We start from the raw sequence: 25,207 nt of genomic DNA, 5'->3' as shown, positions 1-25,207 counted from the left end.
TTGGTTAACAGCTGAGTGCTTTAACCACTGTGCCACCAAGGCGCCTTCATTAGCCATTAGGGAAATGCAAATCAAAACCATTATGAAATACCATTTCATATGCACTACCCATTAACCCCTGGCCAACAGGTCGATTCCTACTCATAGCGACCCTGTAGGACAGAGTACAACTGCTCCACAAGGTTTCCAAGGCTGTAGTTTTTACAGAAACAGACTGCCACATCTTTCTCCTGTGGATTGGTTGGTGGGTTTGACCTGCCAGCCTTTCAGTTAGCAGCCAAGTGTTTAACTACTGGGCCACCAGGGATCCTTGATACCCACTAGGATAGCCATTATTTAAAAAAAACAAAAACAAAAGGAAACTAACATGTGTTGGCAAAGTTGTGAAGAAATTGAAATCCTTATGCGTTGCTGGTAGGAATGTAAAATGGTACTCAGCTGTGGAAAATAGTTTGGTGGTTCCTCAAAAAGTCAAACATTGAATTACCACATGAGCCAATAAGAGGGCAAAAGGGGATGGACAGGTATTGCTTAATGAGCACTGAGTTTCTTTTTGGCGTGATGAAAAAATTTTGAAAGTAGATAGTGATGATATTTGCACAACATTTTGAATGTAATTAATTTCACTGAATTGTTGTACACATTGTTGTTGTTAGGTGCCATCAAGTCAGTTTCAACGCACAGCGACCCTATATGCAACAGAATGAAACACTACGTGGTCCTTTGCCATCCTCACAGTCAAAGTACGTGAGACAAAGTCTCACCATCCTCACTTCTACGGAGCATTTTGGCTGTGCTTCTCCCAAGACATATTTGTTCATTCTACTGTCAGCTTATGGTATATTTAATATTCTTTTCCAACACCATGATTCAACTGCATCAATTCTTCGGTCTTCCTTATTCATTGCCGAGCTTTCACACGCATCTGAGATGATTAAAAATACCATGGCTTGGGTCAGGCACACCTTAGTTCTAAAACTGACATCTTTGCTCTTTAACACTTTAAAGAGGTCTTTTGCAGCAGATTTGCCTAGTGCGATATGCTGTTTGATTTCTTGACTACCACTTCCATGGACATTGATTGTGGATCTAAGTAAAATTAAATCCTTAACAACTTCAATAGTTTATCTATCATGATATCTATCATGATATTGCTTATTGGTCCAATTGTGAGGATTTTTGTTTTCTTTATGTTGGGTGCAATCTAAAGGCTGCCTTTGATATTCATTGGTAAGTGCTTCAAGTCACCTTCACTTTCAGCAAGCAAGGTAGTGTCATCTGGGTATCACAGGTTCTTAATGAGTCTTTCTCCAATCCTGATGCTGCAATTTTTTTTTTTCATGTAGTCTAACTTCTTGGAGTATTTCTTCAGCATACAGATTAAATAAGTATGGTGAAAGGATACAACCTTGATGCTCTTCTTTCCTGATTTTAAACCATGCAGTATCCCCTTCTTCTGTTTGAACCATTTTCTCTTGGTTTATATACAGGTTCTTCATGAGTACAATTAAGTGTTATGGTATTCCCATTCTTCACAATATTATCCATAATTTCTTATGATCTACACAGTCAAATGCCTTTGCATAGTGAATAAAACACAAATAAGTGTCTTTCCGGTATTGTCTGCTTTCAGCCAAGATCCATCTGACATCAAGAATAATATCCCTCATTCTAAGTCCTCTTCTGAACCTGGCTTGAATTTCTAGCAGTTCCTTGTTAATATACTCCTGCAACCATTTTCTGAATTATCTTCAGCAAAATTTGCTTGCATGTGATATTAATAATACTGCTCAATAATTTCTATGTTCTGTTGGAATATCTTTCTTTAGAATGGGCACAGATATGGATCTCTTCCAATTGGTTGGCTAAGTATCTGTCTTCCAAACTTCTTGGTATAAATGAGTGTGGTACAAGGTGTGGTACAAGGAATTACTTAGTATGGCTCTTTCAGCCATGGTCTTTGTGACTCCCACTTGATGGCTGGGTGGGACTACTTAAATGTAAGGTGCTTGTAGCCCACCAAAGGGACTGGATAGCTTGCTAATAATGTAAATAAAGTACATAGCAGCCTTTTGGGGTGGGACCATGCAAGTAAGGTGTAGGGAACCCTAACATGGGGATTGGTCAGTTTTGTCATCTCTCTAGGCTTAAATGAGCTATCCCAGAGGTGGAAAAGGGATCTCATTATCATCCAGAGAGAAGAACCAGGGTAGAGCATGTCCTTGGACTTGAAATCCCTGTGCTGAGAAGACAGAGAGGTGGCAGAGAGGTAGCAGAGAGCCAGCAGAGAGATGACAAGAAGCAGCAGAGGCAGCAGAACCAAGAGACCAGCATGAGACAGAGTAACAGGTTTCCTGGCCCATGGAGCAAGAAGGCTGAGGGCCTTCGGGCAGGAGGCTTGCTGGCAGAGTGGAATGCCTTTCTGGGTACCTATTGGCAGAGCTAAAAGAGCTTTGTAACATTTGCCCATGCAGGGCAGAGGCCAGGCTGAGAGGCGAGGGCCAAAGAGAGGTGTGCTTGTGGGCATGATTGAAGGGAGGCTTCCTGATTGAAGAATTGTATGCTGAATATTCTTGAACCAGAATTATAACCTATTGTTTCCCTAATAAACCCCATAATTGTGAGTATTGTGTGTGAGTTCTGTGTGGCCACTGCAGCGAATTGTCCAACCCAGTAGAGAAGTGGAGAATGCTGTGGGAAGAAAGGTTGGTGTCTGAATTGGAAAAAGGTTTGAAGGGGGAGGCATGTCTGACCACCACCTCATAGGAATCAGCCTTGGGCTGTTGATGTTGTTCTGGATCTTCCATCTCCCTCGTGAAGTTAGAGGAGGTTGGATGAAGCTGCCTTCACACCCTTTTTACAAGGAGTGAGCGCTTCCAGCATTGCATCAGTTGGTTGGAACATCTAATTGGTATTCCAGCAATTCCTAGAGGCTTGTTTTCCCTAGTATCTTCAGTACAGCTTGGACTTCTCCTTCAATACCATCCCTTCTTGATCATATGCTACCTCCTGAATTGGTTGAATGTCAACCATTTCTTTTTTGGTATGATGACTCTGTGCATTCCTTCCATCTTCTTTTGATTCTTCCTGTGTCATTCACTATTTTGCCCATAGAATCCTTCATTGCAGCTCAAGGCTCGAATGTATTTTCTTTATTTTTCTCATCTTGAGAAATTCTGAGGGTGTGCTTCCCTTTTGGTTTCCTAACTCCAGGTCATTGCACATTTCATTATAATACTTTGTCTTCTCCAGCTGCCCTTTGAAATCTTCTGTTCAGCTCTTCATCATTTCTTCATTTGCTTTAGTGACTCTCTGTTCAAGAGCAAGTTTCACAGTGTCTTCTGACATCCATTTTGATCTTTTATTTTTTTCCTGTTTTTTTTAATGACCTTTTACTTCCTTTGTGTATGTTGTTCTTGATATCATCTCACAGCTCATCTGCTCTTCAGCCATAAGTGTTCAATGTGTCAAATCTGTAAATTTAGGTGAGCTATACTTAAGGTCATACTTTGGCTCTCATAGACTTGTTTTAATTTTCTTCAGCTTCAACTTGAACTTACATATGAGCAATTAATGGTCTGTTCTCAGTCTGTCCCTGGCTTTGTTCTTACTAATAATATTAAGCTTCTCCATGGTTTCTTTCCACAGATGTAGTCAATTTGATTCTAGTGTATTCCATCTGGCAAGGTCCATGTGTATAGCTGCCATTTATGTTGCATTTGCAATGCATAAATCATTGGTCTTACAAAATTCTATCATGTGATCTCCAGCATCATTTCTATCACCAAGGCGATATTTTCCAACTGCCAATCTTTCTGTTTCCAAGTTTTGCATTCCAGTTACCAGTAATTATTCATTATCTTGATTGCATGTTTGATCAATTTCAGACTACAGAAGTTGGTAAAAATCTTCAATTCCTTCATCTTTGGCATTAGTGATTGGTGCGTAAATTTGAATAATTGCTGTATTAACTGGCTTCCTTGCAGGTATATGGATATTATCCTCTCAGTGATGGCATTGTATTTCAGGATAGATCTTGAAATGTTCTCTTTGATGATGAATGTGATCCCATTCCTCTTCAATTTGTTGTTCCCAGCATAGTAGATCACACGATTGTCTGAACCAACAACATCCACTTCAGTCCACTAATGCCTAGGATATTTATCTTAAAGCTTTTTTTTTATTGTGAGGGGAAATATATATATATATATATATATATATCACAAAATTTGCCATTTAATTATACACAAAAACATATATTCTACCATCCCCCCAATAAATATTTTAAAAATAAAAAGCAAACACAGATCTTGAAACTGGTAAGTGCTAGGGGTGAATATCTAAACAAAAGTACTCTCCTAAAGGGAGGTCTGAGACAAGCACATGGCTTCCAGACCAAAAAACAAAACAAAATAAAACACTCACTGCTGTCAAGTAGGTTCAGACTCCTAGCGACCCCTCCTTGGGTTTCCAAGGTGGTATCTCTGTGGAAGTAGATTGCCCAATCTTTCTTCCAAGGAGTGGCTGGTAGGTTTGAACCACCAGCCTTCTGGTTAGCAGTCAAATGCCTTAGGCACTAGGCATAGCTACTCAAATTGTTGTTGTTGTTATGTGCCATCGAGTCAGACCTGACTCATAGTGACCCCTCCTTGGGTTTCCAAGGTGGTATCACTACGAAGTAGATTGCCCAACCTTCCTTCTGAGGAGTGGCTGGTGGGTTTGAACCATCAGCCTTCTGGTTAGTAGTCAAGTGCCCAAATTAGCTTAGTCAAAAGGAAGATCTCGCACATAATTGAGGGTAATTTTGAACAAAGATCCCCTGGGAAGAGTGAAGGTGCAGCTGGGCCTAGAGAATCAAAATCAGTTACTGTCAAGTCAGTTCTGACTCATGGCAACCCCCCATGTGTGTCAGAGTAGAACTGTGCTCCGTAGGGTTTTCAGTGGCTGGTTTTTTGGAAGTAGATCATCAGGCCTTTTTTATGAGGTCCTTCTGGGTGGACTTAAACCCCCAACCTTTCTGTTAGCAGATGTACACATTAACCATTTATTCGCACCACCCAGGGACTCCAGCCTAGAGAACAATTGGAGTCAGAGCCCCCAGTCCCCACTCTACTGAAGTACTTTCTCTCTGCCTATCACCTCTGCTGCCATCCCCGGTCATTTCATTGTCTCTTACCATATATGGACTTCTAATTCCTGGCAGGAAACAATGCTGCTGAGAGCTCCTTCACTTTCTAACTCACAATTGCTATCACCATAGATAGACTGCCCTAATTTTCCAGCTCCAGTTTATAGAATCCCAGGGAAGGACTCCAATTGCTCAGGCCTGGGCCATGTGCATCCCTGAACCAATTATATGTTGAAGTGCAGGTAGTGGTCAGGGTTGTGTCAAAAAATGGCAGTTTCCATGGGAAATTTTGCCTTAGGTCACATACCTTCTAAATATTTCTTCCATGGGTCCTCAAACTCCCAGCTAAGGGGTAGTTTGCACAGTACAAATAAGACTCTCAGCTCCCAGAGATTTCTAGCTGCCAACTTTTTTGAGGGAGTGTGGTGTGGTTTAGGAACCATGGAGGGTACCATCATATCTTATTTATCTTTGTCTCTATTGAATGCCTAGTTTAGTGCCTGGGACACCGTGGATGTGGAATGCCTATACTTGGCAACCATGAGGTTGGCATGGAGGAAGGGCAATGTCCATGGGAAAGGAAAGTGCTAAGCAAACAATACCAGAGTATCCTCTACAAAGACCTAACTCTATCCACCTCCTCTGTGAAGCCCTCTTGGACCACATCAGCTGTCAGAGAGCACACTCTTGTTTCAGAATCTCTACCTGGTTGCTCACTTGGATTTAGCAGGTGTTGCTTCAATGCACTTCAATTCATCAACCATTTACCAAATAGTTCTCATATTAGCTGACCTATATGACCCTCAGATTCTGACTCATAGCGACCCCCATTGGGTTTCCGAGGTGGTAAATCTTTATGGAAGTAGATTGCCCAGTCTTCTTTCCACTGAGTGGCTGGTGGATTTGAACTGCCAAACTTCTGGTTAGCAGTCAAATGCCCAAGGCCACCAGAGCCACCAGAGCACCTTGATATACATGACACTCCCCAATTTTACAAAGAAATATTTTTTAAAATTATTTTTTTTATTATAATTATACTGAAATTTATTTCAAAGTACTTTTCTAGGAGAAAATATTTTGGTTTGTTCAGATAAACCAAATAGTATATACCAAAGTATTTTCATTAAGTAAACCACCAATAAGATGTCACTGTAATTGTTATGTGCTGTCAAGCCATCTCCAACTCATAGTGACCCTTCCTTGGGTTTCCGAGGCAGTATCACTACAGAAGTAGATTGCCCAACCTTCCTTCCGAGTAGTGACTGGTGGGTTTGAACCACTGGCCTTCTGGTTAGCAGTTAAGTGCCTTAGGCACTACACCACCAGAGCTCCAAGATGTCAATGTTGTTGTTATGTGTCGTCGAGTTGGACCCAACTCATAGCGACCCCTCCTTGGATTTCCGAGGCAGTATCACTACGGAAGTAGATTGCCCCATCTTCTTTCCGAGGAGTGGCTGGTGGATTTGAACCGCCAGCCTTCTGGTTAGCAGTCAAATGCCTTAGGCACTATGCTACCAGAGCTCCCATGTCAATAGGAAGTGAAATCATTATCTCTGCTGTAATATTTTCTGTTTCCATGCTCTGTCACTAGGGGCGATTTTATTCATCCTTATATTTTACCTTTTCGGTATTAAAGCTTCTAGACTTAAAGCTGATGTTTTGGGTATTGGACAATTGATGGATCTATTTATATAGATGCAGATGTAGATGTGGATACAGACATGGATTAGATGTAAATATATGAAATAAGTATAGATACAGCATGTGTATGTTTTAAATGGGCATGGGATATGTCTCACATGTTGGCAAATATGGTACTTTTTCCCTCGGGACTTCATGCTGCTCACAGTGAGGGAGGGAACCTTGCCTCCTCTTCCCTCCAAGAGCCTCAAGTCCTGGCACATAGAAAGTGAGAAAGTATTCAATCTAAGGCCCAGGGGGTTCTCTGTTACAAGCAAAGCATAAAAGACTCAGGAGAGAAAAAGATAGGTTTTGACTAGGGGGATTAGGACCGGTTTCTTGGAGAAAGGAAGCCATATAGAATGAATAAAAATTAATTCCATGGAGCACAACTCTGATCACCATCCCTCATCACCTATTCTAGTTTTTAGCAGCCATCAAGTTGGCCCCCAACTCACATGCACAATGGGTCTGGACCATTGTGATGTATGGAGCCAGGCCTTTCTTGCTGGTCCATCTTAGTCTAGAAGTTCCACTGAAACCAGTTCAGCATCATAGCAATATGCAAGCCTCCACTGACAGATGAGTGGTAGCTATGCACGAGGTGCATTGGCTGGGAATCGAACCCAGGTCTCACACATGGAAGGCGAGAGTTCTACCACTGAACCAACACTGCCCCCAGAATGAAAAGTCTGCAGCCAGTTAGATTTGGGTAAGTCCTACCATCGTTCAGCTGTTGGCTCCCTCCTCATCCCTCAAACTACTGGATGGCTCCACCATACTAGACTTCTCTGCACCCAGACTTTGCACACACTCTCTGGCCTCCCTGTTTTTGTTTATCACTGTGCCCTCAGCCCAGATAATCTTTCCCCACCCTCTCTGCCAGCTGAAGTCTGACCCACCTCCAAAGAGCCTCATTCTTTGGCTGAATCTTCATAGCCCAGAGCTTTAATTTCTGGGGAGCTGGGGTTCCATGTGGCCTTGCCTTATACTAGTTATTGTAGCAGAAGTTGCTGACTGTCTTCTAAACTTCATTCTCTCCTTCTATCAAGAAACAAACAAACAAACAAACAAACAAACAAAAAAAACAAACTCACTGCCATCAAGCCAATTCCAACTCATAGCAACCCCCATTTGGGTTTCCAAGGCTGTAAATCTTTATGGAAATAATTTGCCCCATCTTCCTTCCAAGGAGCAGCTGGTGGGTTTGAACCACTGACCTTCTGGTTAGCCAAATGCCTTATCCACTACATGACCAGAGCTCCTTCCCCTTCTTCTATAGCTGTTATTATTGCTAGGTACTGTCGAGTCAGCTCTGACTTTTAGAAGCCCTATATACAACAGCGTGATATAATGCCCAGTCCTGCCTGGTCTTCTATAGAAGAGTTTGGCAAATTAGAGCCTATAGACCAAATCAGGCCTGTTGCCCTTTTTTTTATTTGTTTTTGTTTTGTACTAGCTATGAGCTAAGCATGATTAATACATTTTTAAATAGTTGAAAAAAAATCAAAATACTACTACTACAAACTTTATGACTCAAGGAAATTATATGAAATTCAGATTTCAGTGTCCATTAATAAATCTTTATCAGAACACAGGCATGTTCAATTGTTTATTGTCCATGACTGCTTTCACCCTGTGGTGGCAGGGCAGACAGTGCTACAGAAGTTATACGGTCTGCAAAGCCTACAATATTCATTATCCAACCCTTTAAAATTTATCAGGCCATGTGTTAGAGTGTGTTAGAAGGTTTTGACTAGGCACATGTGCTATCTAGTTAAAGACTGCATTTCCCAGTTTTCGGTTAGCAACCAATTGCTTAACCACTGCACCACCAGGGCTCCTCCCCGGCACATAAAACTAAAACAAAACAAAACAAAAAACTAAACAAGTCGATTCCACTCCTGGTAACCCGTCCTTGGGTTTCCAAGGCAGTATCTCTATGGAAGTAGATTGCACATAATAGGAGCTAAGTAAGTAGTGGCCATTTTCAGCTATTAGTTGTCAGAAATCTGATCACATTACATAGCATCATGCTTTAAACCATTTAATGGCTCTCTGTTTCCCTCCAGATAAAGTCTAAACTCCTCCCAAGACTTGTTAGCCCTTATGCTCTAACTCCTGTCCACCTCCTCAGCCTCATTGCTCATCCTTTGAAAAGTACAGTCTAATGGAGTTACCCTAACATTCCATCTTCCACAGGGGTTATCTTAAGGTCAGAGTGAAAGGTGAGAAATATGCTAAGTTCAAATGACCCTTGAAAATCCCTTAAATTGCCCATAGGTACAACACTCAGGAGTCCCTGGGTTGCACAAATGGTTAAGTGCTCCACTCTTAGCCAAAAGGTTGGTGGTTTGAACCCACTCAGAGGCATCTTGGAACACTGGCCTGGCGATCTACTTCTGAAAGGTTTACCTTGCAAACCCCATGGAGCAGTAGTACTCTGTGCACATGGGTCGCTGTGAGTCGAAATTACCTCCATGGCAACAGTACATCGACTCAGTGCCTCTCAGTAAGCCCAGCACAGTTTTCCTCCAGCATGGAACATGTGACTATCTCCAGTTGAGTATCAGATAAAGTATCTGGCTTGTGTTGAGGCACGCAATGGGACCAAAAATATGTGTCTTTAGTCCGAGGAGTCACACTCAGGATTAAAGATGCACGTGAATGCTTCTCTACTGTACTTTCAGTCCTTGTAGGAAGCCACGTCCTCTCACCTCCAAGCCTTTGCACATGCTATTCTTTTGCCTGGAACACCCTTCCTGCTGCCTCCTCTACTTGGCCTGGCTAATTCCCATCCTCTTTCTGGTCTCCGTGTAGGTGCCACTTCCTCTGGCAAGCCTTCCCTGGGCATCTATTCCAGTTCCAACTCTGACTTAGGGTAACCACCTGTGTGTCCGAGTAGGATTGTGCTCCCTAGGGCTTTCGATGGCTGGTTTTTCAGAAGCAGATTGCCAGGCCTTTCTTCTGAGGGGCTTCTGAGTGGACCTGAACCTCCAAACCTTCGGTTAGCAGCCAAGTGCATTAAACATTTATTTTCATCACCCAGGGACTCCTGCAACTCTCCTGCCCCAGAAGCATCCTCCCACTAAGTGATCTTTGCGTTGTTGCTTGTCATTTTTCTTTTTTTAAACAAACAAACAAACACAGGCCCTTACTTCTCTTGTGTTCACTGCTTGATGCCCAGAACCTAGCACAGAATTTGGTACACAGAGGTGCCCTATAAATGGATGTGGAATAAATGGACGGTGCCTGAACAGAGGAAATAGCTAGGGATGCTTTTGCTGACATCGTGGGAGGGAGAGCGCTGTGGGGCCTACCCTTCCCCATCGTTCCTTCCAGCCCTTTCCCTGCCCAACAGGGCGCCACTGGCCTGTCCCACACCCTCTCTGCCGCCTGCCCAGTGACCTAATTATTGTTTTTTCTTCCAGCCCCGAGGAGGGGAAAACAGAAATTCCTGGTGGATGACACAGGCTCGGCGGCCGCCTGAGAGCCGAGCACGGGACCGGCTGGGCCGGCTTCGCCCGCCCTGAACCCGCCGCCCGCCCAGTCATTAGGGCGGCGGGAACCCATCATCAGGCAAAGTACAGAGCTGGCGGCGGGGCTGCGGAGCAGCGGGCCGGGAAATTGCCGGTTCCCTCTGACCCGCGGGGCCTGCGGGCGCCCCGAGTCTGGGGGCTCCGGGCTGGCGGGCTGGGGTCCGGGGAAACCCGGAGGTCACCAGCAGCCTGCTGCCCCGCGTTTCGCCTGTCATTACCACTGGAAAACTTGCTGGGAATGAGCTCTTGGCAGGCGAAGCCCGCTCCGGGCAGTCGGGGGGCGGAGGCCCGGCGGGGCGGCTCCGGGGTCGCGGGGGTGAGGAGGGAGGAGGGAGGAATTCCGACTCAGCTCGGCCGCGGGTGTGGCCAGCTCCGCGCACTGCTGAGGGGGAGGCCTGCCTGCGATGGCAGAAAGGAAAATGTGCTTCACTGGGTCCAGGGGGCCATCAGCACCCCTTCCCACTTGTGATCCTTATCCTCCTCTCTCCCCGCTCCCCATACTCTTAGAAAGAGCCCTGGACTTGGAGCCCTCTTTGGTCAAATGCTCCCTCTGCCAGCTGCAAGCTGCTCAACCCTGAATGAATTGCTTTATCTGACACTTAACCATCAGTCAACACCTGATGCTGGAGTGGGCCTTGGTTCCCTCATCTGTGAAATGGGCTGAAAGCTACGGATGAAATGGTCCGACAGCTACGGATGAAATGGTCCATGGCTGCACTGAATTGTATGTGCAGAAATTGTTGAATGAGTGTATGTTCTGCTGTGTCTATCCTCAATAACAGCAGCAAAAATAAATAAGTAAAGCCAATTTTAAAAAATGTGCATGGGTCAGCCCTCATCCCCAAGCCTAGCAGATAATAGATGTTCCATTTTCTTTCACATTTTAGGGGAAAGGGCACTCAGTAATTCATGCTTTCAGTCAATAGATATTAATTGAGCAACTACTATATGCCAGGCACTGTGCTAGGCTCTCGGTACAGCAGTGAATAAGACAGATCTACATCCTTGTTGGAGACAAACAATACGTAAATAAATACACACATCATATAAGTAGCACTGGCATGTAGGGAAAAGATGGGATGAAGGAGTTGATCTACTTTAGACTCAGGGGTCCTGGAATGAAGATCTTTGTGGTAAAGTGCCCTTGGAGCTGAGATCTGAGTGACTTGTGAGAGTGAGCAAGGCAGTCATCTAGTGTAAGGCTTTTTGGGTAAAGCAAACAGCAGGAGTGAAGGCCTTGACTCTTCCTTTCCACCCCTTGCTGGCAGAATTAATTTCAGTTTTGGGGGGTCCTACAGCACAAAGTGGTTCCCTTTCTCTATTCCACTCACAGGAAGGATGCATGCAAACTGCTCATGAGCAGATTTGGAGACAAACGGTTTTAGATCCTAGCCATGCTACTCACTAGCTGTGTGGCCTTGCATATGTTACTTGACCTCTCTAAGTCTTAGTTCTTGCATCTGATAAATGGAGGAGAATAATGGCATGTTCCTTATAAGTTTCTGTGTGGATTAAGTGAGATAATGCTGACATGTTGCCCCCCACATGCTTGGGCACGTAATAAAAATAGTTGCCGTTGAGTTTATTCTGAGTCATAGCAACTCCACGTGTGTCAGAGCAGGATTGTGCTTTGTAGGGTTTTCAATAACTCTGATCTTTCAGAAGAAGATCTCCAAGCCTTTCTTCTAAGGCACCTCTGGGTGGATTTGAACCTCCATCTTTTTGGTTAGCCGGCTGAGCATTTAACCTTTTGTACCACCCAAGGACTCCAGGTGCTCAAAAGAATGGTCTATGAAATCCGAAGACTTCATTTTCTTCATCTGAAAATTGGGTCTCTTGTGTCTACCTTTCCTCCTCCCTGGGTGGCAGAGGGGTTTGCACTCATCTATTAACTTAAACATTGACAGTTCCAACACCCCCCCCCCCATGATGCTGAATACGAAAGGCCTGGCTACCTGCTTCCTAAAGATTATAGCGAAGAAAACCCTATGGGGAAGTTCTACTCTAAAAAACACATAGGATCACCATGAGTCAGAAGCAGGTTTGGTTTGGGTTTTGGTTTGGTGGTGATGGAGAGACAAACCAAAAAACCCACTGCCGAGTTGATTCCAACTCATAGTAACCCCCACTGGGCTTTCAAGGTGGTAAATCTTTACGGAAGCAGGTTGCTGCATCTTCCTTTCTGGGAGCAACTGGTGGGTTTGAACCACTAACCTTCTGGTTAGCAATCAAATGCCTTAGGCACTGCACCACCAGAGCTCCTTGATAAGGAGACAAGTAGGGGTGAAACCATGAGCAGCTGAGATGAACTTTGGGAGAGGGTCCCAGTGGGGGTCTGGTGTCAGTCTCTGCATTGTTGTCACTAACTTTACTACTAAAGGAGCCAGGTGGCAAACTCTACCGTCATCACTAACTCCACAGCAAGGATCAGTATGAATCCAATTTCCATCTGGAAGTGGATCCCAGCTTCACCATCCTGCATTTCATTCCTTATCACCAGTGACTTCTGTGGCACTTCCTTTCTCACTCTAACCACCTTGAGTTAGGGCAAAACATCCCTGGCCACTCAGGGCTAGGTCATTAGTGTCAGCTGTTGGCTCAATAGGCCGTACAACTCCCTGCACTTCAGACCAGCCAGCCCCTCTCTCTCCCTTTAGGTCCCTAGGTCACAAGCTAGAAGGATTATGTCCTTCTCCACTGACTGCTCATGTAACCTTTCTCTGTCACTCAGCCACCCAAAGCTGGCTTCTCATGAGTTAAGACTCTATCCTTATGACTGCCTGCACAGCCATCCTCTGACTTAACCCTGAGTTAAGTCAGAATCCTATCGTCCCTTGTGGGTTCATTAACTCTTTGTAACAGCTCACAAAATTCACAGACTGTTTCCTATACTTCCTATTATCCATTTATTATAAGCAGAAAGACTGCAAGTTAAGAAACACATCAGGCAAGGTCTAAGAGTGCTCCCGACTGGATCTCCATGGTTCCCAGGGATGGGCCACCCTCTCCCATTCATGGATGTTCTCACCAATGCAGAAGGCACCAAAAAGAGAGAGGTCCAAGGTCTAGGGTCTTGTAGTCATTGGGGCCCAATGAATATGGATGACTGGGACCTTAATGCATAATTATGATCAATGCAATCAATGAATATGCATGACTGAGTCATGTTCCCTCCCTTCCCGAAGTTGTTCAAACCATGTGGGGGCCTATGCAGCCCCTACTTGTCTGGCTATTTTGGAAAACAAAGGGCTCCTTAAATTGCTTGGGCTATTCCAAGGGCTATTTTCAGTTACTCTCTGAAACTCAGAGTTCTGATCACAGGAGGAAAGAGAAGTGGTGAAACTGACAGTCACCCTCCACCACTAGCTGTCCAAATCCCAGCCAGTCATTTGGTGGAGTTCAGAGGGGACACCTCCAGCAGCCCAGACCAAGGCAAGGCTGTGACACTAATGAAATGTGTCTCCTATGTCCTTACCATCTTCTCTTGGCTCCTTCTCCCCATTTCCCTGGCCAAACTTTCCCTTCCTTGGGAAAAGATAGGAAGCCAGTCATTCATACCTAAGGGAGGATTTCTGTCCTTGGAAATAGTCCCACCACACTCCTTCATTTGACAGGTGAAGAATTGGAAGCCCAAAGAGGTCAGGGTTTTGCCAGAGGCCACACAGCAGTCCTGGTGGATAAGAATTGATGGCAGCAGATCCTTGATCTGGGGCTTTTTCTCCGCTGTACTTTATGTTCTTCATTTCATGTTCTACCCATTTTATGGAAAGAAGAAACTGAGGCACAGAGCAAAGGCTTCCCAGGAGAGCAAGTGGCAGTGAGGAAGGTATCTCAGGCAGGGGTTAGGGGCAGGTGGGAGCCTTCCTGGATCCCTCGAATCATTCCTGTTGTTGTTGTTATGGGCCGTCGAGTCAGCCCCGACTCATAGCGACCCCTCCTTGGGTTTCCAAGGCAGTATCACTACGGAAGTAGGATTGCCCAACCTTCCTTCCGAATCATTCCTAGTCCTACGAAATTTGAGGATGATCTCTAAGCCCCCACAAGAAAAAGATGTTTGGGGAGCTGTGCCCATTGATTCTCCCTCTTCACCCAAAACCAAAACCAAAAACAACAACAATAGAACCATCCCAGAGGATTTTCTTCTCTGTAATCTTTACAGAAACACATCTCCACACCTTTCCTCCATGGTGCCACTGGGTGGGAGGTGGGGTTTCAAACTTCCAATTTTTAGGTTAACAGTTGAATGCAAACCATGTGTGTCTTCTAGAGTCCTCCTTCCTTATTCAGAAACCCCCAATCCCCATCCCCTCCAGCCCATGCTGAAGGGCCAGCTCTGCAGGGGCCCAGATGCACACTTGGACCCTTGTCTGTCTGGTTCCTGTGAGAGCCAAGTACAGTGATCAAGCTGCGGTAGGGCCTGGAGGCCACCGTGGTCAGCTTGGCATCACCTCATCCTGCCCCAGGGCCAAGGCCCTGGCTGGAGCTTTGTCTCAGAACTTGGATGTCAGCACTCTAGGCCTGGCACCAAAAGCTTCTTGCTGACCAGTGACTTTTACCACCAGCTGCTCCAAGGAGCTGCTTTTTGTGGATTCATTCATTCATTCAACAAGCATTTCTGGAGAGCCTATCAGGTGCCAGGTATTGTCCCACACAATGAGGATGGAGCAGCAAACCAGAGATATGAGGCCCTGCCCTTTGGAGCCCACATTCTAGGATGGGGGACAGGCAGTAAACAAATATGTACAATGTATAAGGTGAGGAGATGAGCTCTGGTGGTGTAGTGCCTAAGGCATTTGACTGCTAAGCAGAAGGCTGGCAGTTCCAACCCACCAGCCACTCCTCCGAAGGAAGGTTGGACAATCTACTTCCATAGTGATACTGCCTTGGAAACCCAAGGAGGGGTCACTATGAGTTGGATCCGATTAGATGGCAGTGAGGTGTGGTGTGGGTATAAGGTCAGGAGAGGTAAGTGCCATGAGGAAATCTTTAGCAAAGTGAGGGGACAGTGCACAGTGAGGGTGTTATTTTTCATTGGAGAATTGAACAGAGGCCACAACCAACTAGGGGATGTGCCATGCAGATACCTGGGCCTAGAGAGGCAGTTCAGAAAGAGAGAGACAGGTGCAAAGGCCATAAAGAAGGAGTAAACTTGGCAGATGTGGCCAGATTGAGTGATGGGGAGCCTGGAAACGAGACTAGATAGTGGAGGGGGCTGGACTCTATCATGGTGACAGAGTTGCCCCACTCAATCTGTGTCAGTCTCTATTAGCCCCCTGTAATGAGGCACAGCTGTGGCTTCCCAGGGCATCCTGGGAAAGCCCAGAGGAGCCAATTACAGAGCAGGTGGTTCTAGTCACCATTTGCCTTCCCCTCTTTTCTGGTTCCTCCCACCTTTGCACCCTTCACCTGTTCTGAGAAGCAAGAATAAAAAGATCAGTGAGGAAGCCACCCCTCAACAAAAGACTTGGGAGTCAGAAATCCCAGGATTCCTGACTAATCTTTACTACTTACTTAGCAGCTGCATGAGCTTGGATGAGTGACTTAAACTCTCTGAGCCTCTGTTTCCATATCTGTCCAATGGGGCTGAACATGCCTACTGCCTAAGGACCTATAAAAGCTAGCCATAAGCCACCCTCTGATCCTGCAGTTACACTCCTAGATATATACCCAAGAGGAATGAACCCACATGCCCAAAGAGCCCCACCTAAGGGTGTTCAAACTGTCATTCATAATAGCCCCAAACTGGAATCAACCCTAATGTCTATCAACAGCAGAATAGCTAAGTACAGTATGGTCTAGTCATGTAATGAAATATTACACATACACAAAAGAAACTACTGATAGAGGCAACAACGTGGATGAATCACACATATTTGTTGAGTGAAAAGCACCAGACATAAAAGAGTAGGTACTACATGATTCCATTAGTAATGACGTACAAGAACCTGTAAAGCTAATATGTAATGAGAGGTCAAAACAGTGGTTTTCCTAAGGGGTGCTGACTGGGAGGGGGCTGAGGAAACCTTCTGGAGCACTGGAAATGTTTTATATCTTGGTCTAGTTGGTGTCATATGGGTTTATACAGATGGAAAAATGTATTGAGCTAATCATTTGTGTGTACTTCATGCTGTATGTGTGCAACATTTCACTGAAAGGTAAAAAGATTGAAAAAACAAAACAAAACACAACAAAAAACCACTGATGATTTAGAGAGCTGGTGAGGAGTGAATAAGATGGAAAATGGTAAAATGTAGATGTGCAGGCATATATCTCTCTTCTAAGGGCACTGCCATTAGAGGGTACGTTCCCTGGCAGTGCCCACACCGTAACTGATCCTGTAAACCATGTTCAGGTCACTGTGTGGTCTAGCTTCAGAAATGTCTATTTTCTGGGTTTTTGCAGAGGTGTATTCTGATGCCGCCATTGGACTTGATCTTTCCTAGGACAGGGCCTATACCTCCTCCATCAGACTAGAGATCTCTTGCTCATGGGCATCTCAGGTCTCAGCTGTTTGGCCCTGAGTTCCACCCCAGGACCCCACTCTCACACTTCTTGCTCCAGGCCAAGCCACACTGTGGGCCTGAGAGGGGAGGTCTGGTCTGGGCAGGTAGGTGGGTGGGTGAGGAGGCACCTTCCAGCCCACTCTCTTTTGAAACTCCTTGTGGTCACAGACCATGTCGTATTATCCCCGTGTTTCCTGTGCCTATCACAGAGTCTTGCATAAAGTGGGCTCTGTGACATGAAAGGGGATGATATATAGAAGGTAACCTAGGATGTCATTTGAGGAACTACAGGAAGGGGCTCCAGGCCCCCCAAATCCTGCCCCTGCTGCTCTCACCAACTGCCTAGGAACCCCAGAGTCAAACTCCATTGAGAGAGACACATTCTTTTATGTTCTGTTCATGGAAATAATTCAGAGGATTAATGTATTCCCCTCTTGGGCACAGAGGCCTTAGGAACTTTTGAGAGACAGACTGAAGATACTGGGTAGGACTGGGCTGGGGATGGGTTTGGGGTGAGCAGAAAAGGGTCTGCTAGCTTGTTCCTCAGCCTTGGGCAAGGAAGGGCCAAGACTCCAGGGAGGGGCTAACCTCTGGAGACAGGCCTGGGTGGCAGGGGCCCTTGGGGCCAGTGGGAACAGAGGGGCCTGTCTGGGAGGGAGCCTCTCACAGATGCTTTATCGGGCCCTGTCGCCGGCGTTATCTGTGGCTTAGCAGCAAAGAAGGAGGCCACAGTCCTAAAGCTGCCTGCTCAGAGCTCTCCCAGCCGCGAACAAAGCAGCCGAGTCAGCTGGGCGACCCCATGGCTCCGCAGTCAGACCCGTGGGCTCCCAGCCCCGTGGTCCACGCGGGGAGTTCAGGGGGGTGGCTGGCCCGGCCCGGCGACGGCCCGTCTGCTGGGACTCCCCCGCTGAGTGCCCGCTGCCGCCAGGACCACCTCCCTCGGGCCTGCCTTCAGAGACCAGCTGAAATGTCAGCCACAAAGGACAGGACACAGAGGGGCCTGTCCAGGAACAAGGGCCAAGTGTTGGCGTGGGATGAGGGCTGGGGCCGGGCTGGTCAAATGTTTACTTGGAATGGTTCCAGTGGGCACCCTCAGGCCATAGGGGCAGCTGACGCCCGGCACAGGGTCCCTCCACCCACCACTAGGGGGTGCCACGGGTTCACACCCATCCCAGATCAGGCCTGAGTCTGCAGGCACCTGGATGGGGCTGCCAGCAGAGGCCTGGGCAGGGTCTCCCTCCCAGTACCTGCTTACTTTAGGGGAGGTGAGGGGGGCTGGGAGGGCTGGCGGACCCTTTCAGTCATACAGGGTTCATGCAGGGCTGCCATGAATGTGGGGCATGTTGTGTACCTTAACACTGAAGCATGTGGGCCTGGAATGCTTGCACCCAGGGGGTGCTTGTTTTTTTTTTGTTTGTTTGTTTTTTGCAACTATCTGCCAGGAAGGGGCATCTTTGTGTGCTGGGCTGAGGACATCATATGGTCCTTTTGGTAGGAGCTTGTAGTCTGTTAGGGCCTGTGCCAGATATATTATAGGATGCTCAGTTGAATTTGAATTTTAATTTCTGACAAACAAATATAGATACACACACATATATATATTTAGTATACCTACGTGTCACGCAATGTTGCAATGCCTCAAGTACCATGAGTGACCAGTGGATGAGGTCTTAGGTGCCTCCTTCATTCTACTAGTCTGTAAGCCTGAGAGTCATGAAGCAGACTGGGAGGATCGGGCTTGGGAGACAAAACAGGCAGGCTGTGTGGCTGAATGGCAGCAAGGGTGAGATGGAGAGATGGAGTGTGGCGGTGGTGAGTGTGGTGGTGGGTGCTCTGAGATGAGCGCAGGAGGGTTTTGAGCCTCAACATTGTAAAAGGCTCCCTCTGGTGGCTGTGTAGAGAATAGTCTTGAGGAAGCTATTGTGGCTGGTGGGGGAGGCGGAGTCATTGAGCCGGGAACTGGAGAGAAGTGGCCCATTCCGGACATATAAACATTTATTATGGGAAACTCCAAACATACAAAAGCAAAGAGAACAGTACAAGGAACTCCCATGTCCTATCACCCACATCAAACATCAGTACATGGCCAACTTTGTTTCACTTAAACCCCTCACCCCTTGCAACTGGATTATTTTGAAGCAAATCCCAGACATCATATTATTGTACTCCTAAATATGTTAGTATCACTAAAGGATAAAGTCTGGATATATTTTGAAGATAGAACCACTAGGAATTTGCCAAAAAAATTCTAGCAGCTATTAAGAAGGATGGGTCCTCCAGCCTTGCAAAGTTGATTGCTGTGGAGTTAGTTCACCTCTCTCCTAAACAGGGCTTCAAACCAGTTCTTCCTAGTTCAGTCATGGTCGATGAAGTGAAACCGAGATGTACCAGAATTTGCAAAACATGGAAATGATCAATGGAACAGGGAAAATTACAGGTCAACGCCCTGCTAGAAACTTAATCTCCCTCTTAGAAAATGAGGGCAGGTGTGCATAGCAACCACATCGCTTGCTTGGCAGAATCAGAAACAATGGTGTCCTGCTCACAGATGATGGTTGACTGCACCACTTTGAATGTGTGTTGCTCTCCACAGTCCTGGTAATAATCCAATCTTCCATATCAGATTCCTGAAAGGACTCATTACACCTCTTCCAAGTCTCCCATGCCAGGGCTTTGACCAGTCATTTTTCCATTTTGGTTATCGTTCCAGGCACCTAAGGAGCTCTGGTAGCATAGTGGCTAAGTCACTTGCCTGCTAACCAGACGGCTGGCGGTTCAAACCCACCAGCCACTCCTCAGAAGGAAGGTTGGGCAATCCTACTTCCGTAGTGATACTGCCTCGGAAACCCAAGGAGTGGTCGCTATGAAGTCGGGGCCGACTCGACGGCACATAACAACAACAACAACCAGGCACCTACATTTTGCAGATTCTGGTCCATTCCAGTTTAGCTTTGTAAGCCATGACTGAACTGGTTTGAACCAATTCGAAACCCTGCCCCTAAAGCTTTCTAGTTTTTTGCTCCCCTGGGTCAAGTCTTCCCAAACTCTCCTCTCTTCTCTCTCTCTGAATGTCAGGCGACTCACTCACAATGCCAATATTCATAGTTTGTGGGCTTTGAGTATTGGTAATGATTTTCTTTTGGAAGCTCCTACCTTCTCCTAGGAGCTCACAGCTGCCTGAAGCCCTCTCCTGTTGCTGGTTCCTTGGTAATGTTGTTGTTGTTAGTGAGTTGCCATTGAGTTGATGCAGACTCATGATGGCCCCACGTGCTCACAGGATTTTTGAGGCTGTGACTTTTTAAAAGCGGATCTCTAGGCCTAACTTCTGAGGGTGAGTTTGAACCTCCAACTTTGTGGCAAGTAGTAGAGCACTTAACTGTTTGTGGCCCCCAAGGACCTTCTTGGTTACAGGATAGTCACACGTCTGGCACGGAGTCCCTGGGTAGTACAAATGGTTAAGTGCTCAACTACCAGCCGAAAGGTTGGTGGGTCTTTTCTCCTGCAGAGCAACTGGTGGGTTCGAAACGCCGACATTTCAGTTATCAGCTGAGTGCTTAACCATTGCACCACCTGTGAAGATTACACCATCTGTAAAGATTGTCCCATCTGTAAAGATTACAGCCTAGGAAACCCTGTGGGTAGCTGTACGCTGCCCTATAGGGTCGCTATGAGTGGGAATCAACTCAATGGCACACAACAAAAACAGTAGCCAAGTGCTTCAATATTTGCATCACCCAGGGACTCTCATCTTAAAGATAACCAACCCTGAGCAGTCAGGAAATACAGGTGCTCATGGTGAGTGTGAGGAAAGCATCCAGAAGCCTCAGAATGAAGTAGAAGAGCACAGGTTCAGACATAAAAACCCCAGTAAGGGCAGGGAAGGCTCTTTGCTTCCCAGAAGGCCACCCCCTCCAAGAAGCAGCCTATCTCTGCCTCTAATTTGCTGTGAGTCTTTGAGTGTGTCCCTTCCCCTTTCTGGGCCTGAGAAAGGAGTGGTAGTGGCAGGGCCTCCTCTCAGGGTCCCTCCAGCCCATTCAGCCATTTCTGGTTCATGATTTGTCCATAGCTGAGGGCAACCTGGAGTCCCTGGGTGACGATTAATGTGTTTGGCTGCTGACTGAAAGGTTGGAGGTTTGAGTCCATCCAGAAGCTCCTTCTATTAGCAATAAATGCCTAGTGATTGGCTTCTGAAAAATCAGCCATTAAAAATCCTATGGAGCACAGTTCTACTCTGACACACTTGGGCGCCGTGAGTCAGAATCACTCAGTGATTTTTTTTTTTTTTTTACTAGTGGAGGGAGTCTCAGGGGCCAACAATCCCACCCCAGCTCTCTTGTTGACACTAGTCTAGGTGTGGCAGCACTTCCCCTTCTCCCTCCTCCATGCCACTTATTTTCCACATCCCACCCAAGGCCAAAGGGTTTTCTTCCGGGTCACTGGGTCACAGAGATAAGATGATGACGACAACAGATACTACTCAGCTGAGCACTTGCTCTGTGCAGGGGCTGGGCTGCCGAGTGTCACTTCTGGAAACCCCAAGCCCATATGGCCCTGGATTTTGTAGAATCAAGGCAAAGAAGCTCAGTCCACAGTCCAAAACAGTAATGTTTAAAAATGTATAGACAGTAGAATTCACCTTCTTTGGGACATATGTGAGTTTTGACATTTACATAGAATTGTGTCATCACCAGTGCAGTTCGGGTACAGAACAGTTCCCTCAATCCCAAAATTCCCTCATGCTGCCCCTTTATAGTGGAGTTTTCTCCTCATCCCTAACCCATGGCAACAACTTATCTGTCTTTCATCCTTATAATTTTTTTCTTTTCCAGACTGTCATATAATTGTAATTACACAGTGTGTAGCCTTTTAAGAAGGAGCCTTGATGCAATGGTTAAACACTGTGCTGCTAAACCAAAGGTCAGAGGTTTGAATCCACCAGCCACTCCTCAGAAGACAAGACCTGCTTCCATAAAGGTGACAGCCTAGGAAACCTTATAAGGCTGTTCTATTCTGTCCTATAGGGTTGCTAAGAGTCAGAATTGACTTGGTGGCATAGAACAATAGCCTTTTGAGTCTGGCTTCATTCACTTAGCAGAATGTATTTAAGATTTACTTATATTGTTCCATGTATCAATAGTTTACTCTTTTTTATTGCTGAGTAGTATTCCACTGATAGACATACTACAGTTTGTTTATCCATTTATTCGTCAAAGGACATCTGGGTTGTTTCCAGTTTGGGGCAATTATGAATAAAGCTGCTATAAATATTCTTTGCAGGTTTTTGTGTGAACATGAATTTTCATTTCCCTAGGGTAAATGGGCCACATGGCAAGTGTATGTTTAACTTTATAGGAATCTGACAAACCTTTATCCAGAATATCTGTACCAGTTCCAAAGTAATAAAAACTTCAACTTGAGCATCTTGACAAATACCAGGAGGAATCCTACTCCTCACCAGAAGCATCCTACCTTTTTTTTTTTTCCTCCCACACTGTCCTTCTCCCAAGTCTCTTTCTCCTCCTTTCTCCCCACAACCAGTTCACCCAGCAGGGCTACCAGTTCCTCCACTTCTCAGATTCTACTTCCCAAAATCCCTGATGTGGGACGCTCTGAGAAGCAAAGCCAGACTTGAGGTGAGGCCACTTGAAACATATTAATAACTTCATTAATTAACCCAGTGATGCAGGCATTAGTATCCTCATTTTATAGAAGACTAAAACGAGGTCCCGACTCGATGGCACATAACAACAACAACAACAACAAAACGAGGTCCAGAGAAGTAAAGAAATTTGCCCAAGGCTTCTCCGTCATTACAACCAGGATTAGACGCCAAGGTCAAACGCTCAGCTCAGCGTCTGTGCAGGTGCCTCCCAGCTTTTCGAGGCTCCACCCCTGGGCGGGGCTCTCCTCACCTGCCAACGTCATCCAGATCCAGCCACTCTGGGGCCTGTCACAGAGCCTCCCAAGCCTGGAGCTCCTCCCATAGTGCTCCGCGGTAGCGCCTTCAAAGTCTGTTAACTTTGCCTCACCTGGTCCCTCCCAAGAGCCAGGCTCATCAACACGTCGATCTCATTTAATCTTCACAGCAACGGAGTTAGCTGTCATCCCTACTTTACAGATAAGAAAACGGAAACTTAAGAGAGGTTCAGTGACCTGCCCAGGGCCACACAGCTCCACATAGGTGGAGACAGGCTTTAAACCCAGTCCTCTGATTCCAGGTGCATTTTCCACTACTTTGCAAGAACTGGGTGAGAACAGTAACACGTTTAGGGATCCAATGCGGAGTTAATGCCAACAGGTTATCCTGCCTTCAGGCAAACTTTTGCCAACAACTCCCTTGTCTTGTTTCACTTACATGATCGCACTTGATCTTCCTCAAAACCACGGGAGGCAAGTATGACGATCATTTGGCTTTTACTGGTGAAGCGCCCCATGTGCCCTGGGGGGAGACTGTTTTGAAACTTCCCAGATCTTTCCCAATCCTTCCTCAAGGCGCAGTTGCTCCCCTGAGTTGCTCATGCCTGCTTATGTTCTTCTAGCGCCCCCTTCAGCCTTGCAATGGCAACATACACCCTGCTGGCCGTTTCAGAAAGTTGTTAATCCAACACCTCACTGAGTTACCAAATCTGGGCCTTCCTCTCCCAAGGTTAGGCCCACTTTGTCTCTCCTTGCTGGACATATTTAGCAATAGTCAAAACACTATTGTCTTCTGTGATTTCATCTTCAAGAAACCATTGTTGTTTTTCGCTGCCATGGAGTCAGCCCCCCATGGAAACCCCGTGCACAACTGAAGGAAATGATGCCCAGTCCTGAGACATCCCCACAATCAGTTGCCGATTAAACCATTACGCTCCGTAGGGTTTCCTTCTATTGGCTGATTTTCGCAAGTAAATGCCAGGCCTTTCTTCCTAGTGTATCTGAGTCTGGAAGTTCTGCTGAAACCTGTTCAGTATCTTAGCAACACAAAAACCTCGACTGACAGTCAAGTGAGTGGTGACTGTGCAGGAGGGGCATCTCCCAGGAATCAGACCTGAGTCTCTCACATGAAAGTAAGAAGGCTACTAAATTGGGGAAGCTGTCAAGCTTGAGAACCACAGAATGAATCTGTGTCTCCATCTGCATGGAAACATTTTTGGGTTGAATTCTGGGTTTCCCTATCACTTTGGTGTGTGTCTTTCCCAAGGTCCCCCACATGCTGAGACGAGGCCCTTCAGGACAAGGGCCCAGGCAGTAAGTGGGAATTGTAAGGAGGGGTGGCCTCTGGGCTCTGCCCAGCCCCATGCTCATGGGTGGTAGTCTGTGCCTGCAGCAGGAAGTTGGGATCCCTGTTTCCTGAGGCCCTGGCAGGACCAGGAAGGGCAGGAAAGATCTCGTGGGGGTGCCAGCCCTGGGCTCTCTGCACAGGCCTCTACTTCAGAGTCCAGAGGAGCTCACACTTAGGCATCAGGGAGACTGAGCCTTCCTGAGGATGGGCACATTTGGGTTGAGGACCAGGGACTGCACTGTTTTAGGAGGCAGGAGCCTGGGGCTGACCATTTACTGTGAGGGAGGGACGAGGTGGGGGAAAGGAAGAAGAAGAGCCCATCTGATGTCAGTAAATCCTGAATATCCTTGTGCCAACTGGTCACAGCCACTCTGAGGTCCTGTGGACCCTCCAAACCCCCATCTCAAGCAGAGGTGCTTTGCTACCCATACTACTTCTGGATTCCTCCTCTTCATGCATTCATCATGCATTCAATTAACAGTTTTTAAAAAATAATTCATTTTATTTATTTTTCTGTTGAGAATATACACAGCAGAACATACACCAATTCAACAGTTTCTACATGTACAACTCAGAGACATAGATTAGATTCTCCAAGTTGTACAAACGTTCTTACACTCCTTTTCTGAGTTGTTCCTCCTCCATTCGCATAACCACACTTCCCTCTAAGTTTCCTATCTACTCTTTTTTTTTTTTTTTTTTTGTACTTTCCTTTATTATACAGGCTGACCTCCTAAGACACTAGAGTTTAACAAGTTAGATTATTCAGCTTCTTCATTTACAAACCAATCACAGTTTCTGCTGTACTGGGTCCTTAGCACAGAGTTTACAATTTCTGAGAGATTGTGAGTTGATTGTTTGGATGTTTCCCTTCTGAAAAACTCATGGGTGAATTTATTTTCTACATAAAATAGAAAGTTCTAGTTCTAGTTTGCTCAGAACAATAAGAACAGCATATTTTTAAAGGATGAATTATTTAGCCATTGCTGCATAACAAATTACTTCCAAAACTTAGACCAACAATAATCATTTATTATCTCTCACTGTTTCTATGAGTCAAGAATTCTGGAGTAGGTTTTTTTTTTTTTTTTTT

General features: G+C 46.0%; 1 non-coding gene across 1 annotated transcript; it reads right to left on the bottom strand.

Annotated features, from left to right (window-relative positions):
• Window positions 1-7,413: 7,413 nt before the first annotated feature.
• Window positions 7,414-7,484, bottom strand: TRNAG-UCC. The gene has a single exon. It is a non-coding gene; the product is annotated as a tRNA-Gly (tRNA).
• Between the last annotated feature and the right edge of the window lie 17,723 nt (window positions 7,485-25,207).

The sequence above is a fragment of the Orycteropus afer genome, unplaced genomic scaffold, assembly GCF_000298275.1.
Source record: "Orycteropus afer afer isolate SDZICR_OR568_19922 unplaced genomic scaffold, OryAfe1.0 scaffold00015, whole genome shotgun sequence".
Classification (NCBI taxonomy): domain Eukaryota; kingdom Metazoa; phylum Chordata; class Mammalia; order Tubulidentata; family Orycteropodidae; genus Orycteropus; species Orycteropus afer.
Note: the sequence above shows the minus strand (reverse complement) of the source record. Positions and strands in the feature narration are given on the sequence as shown.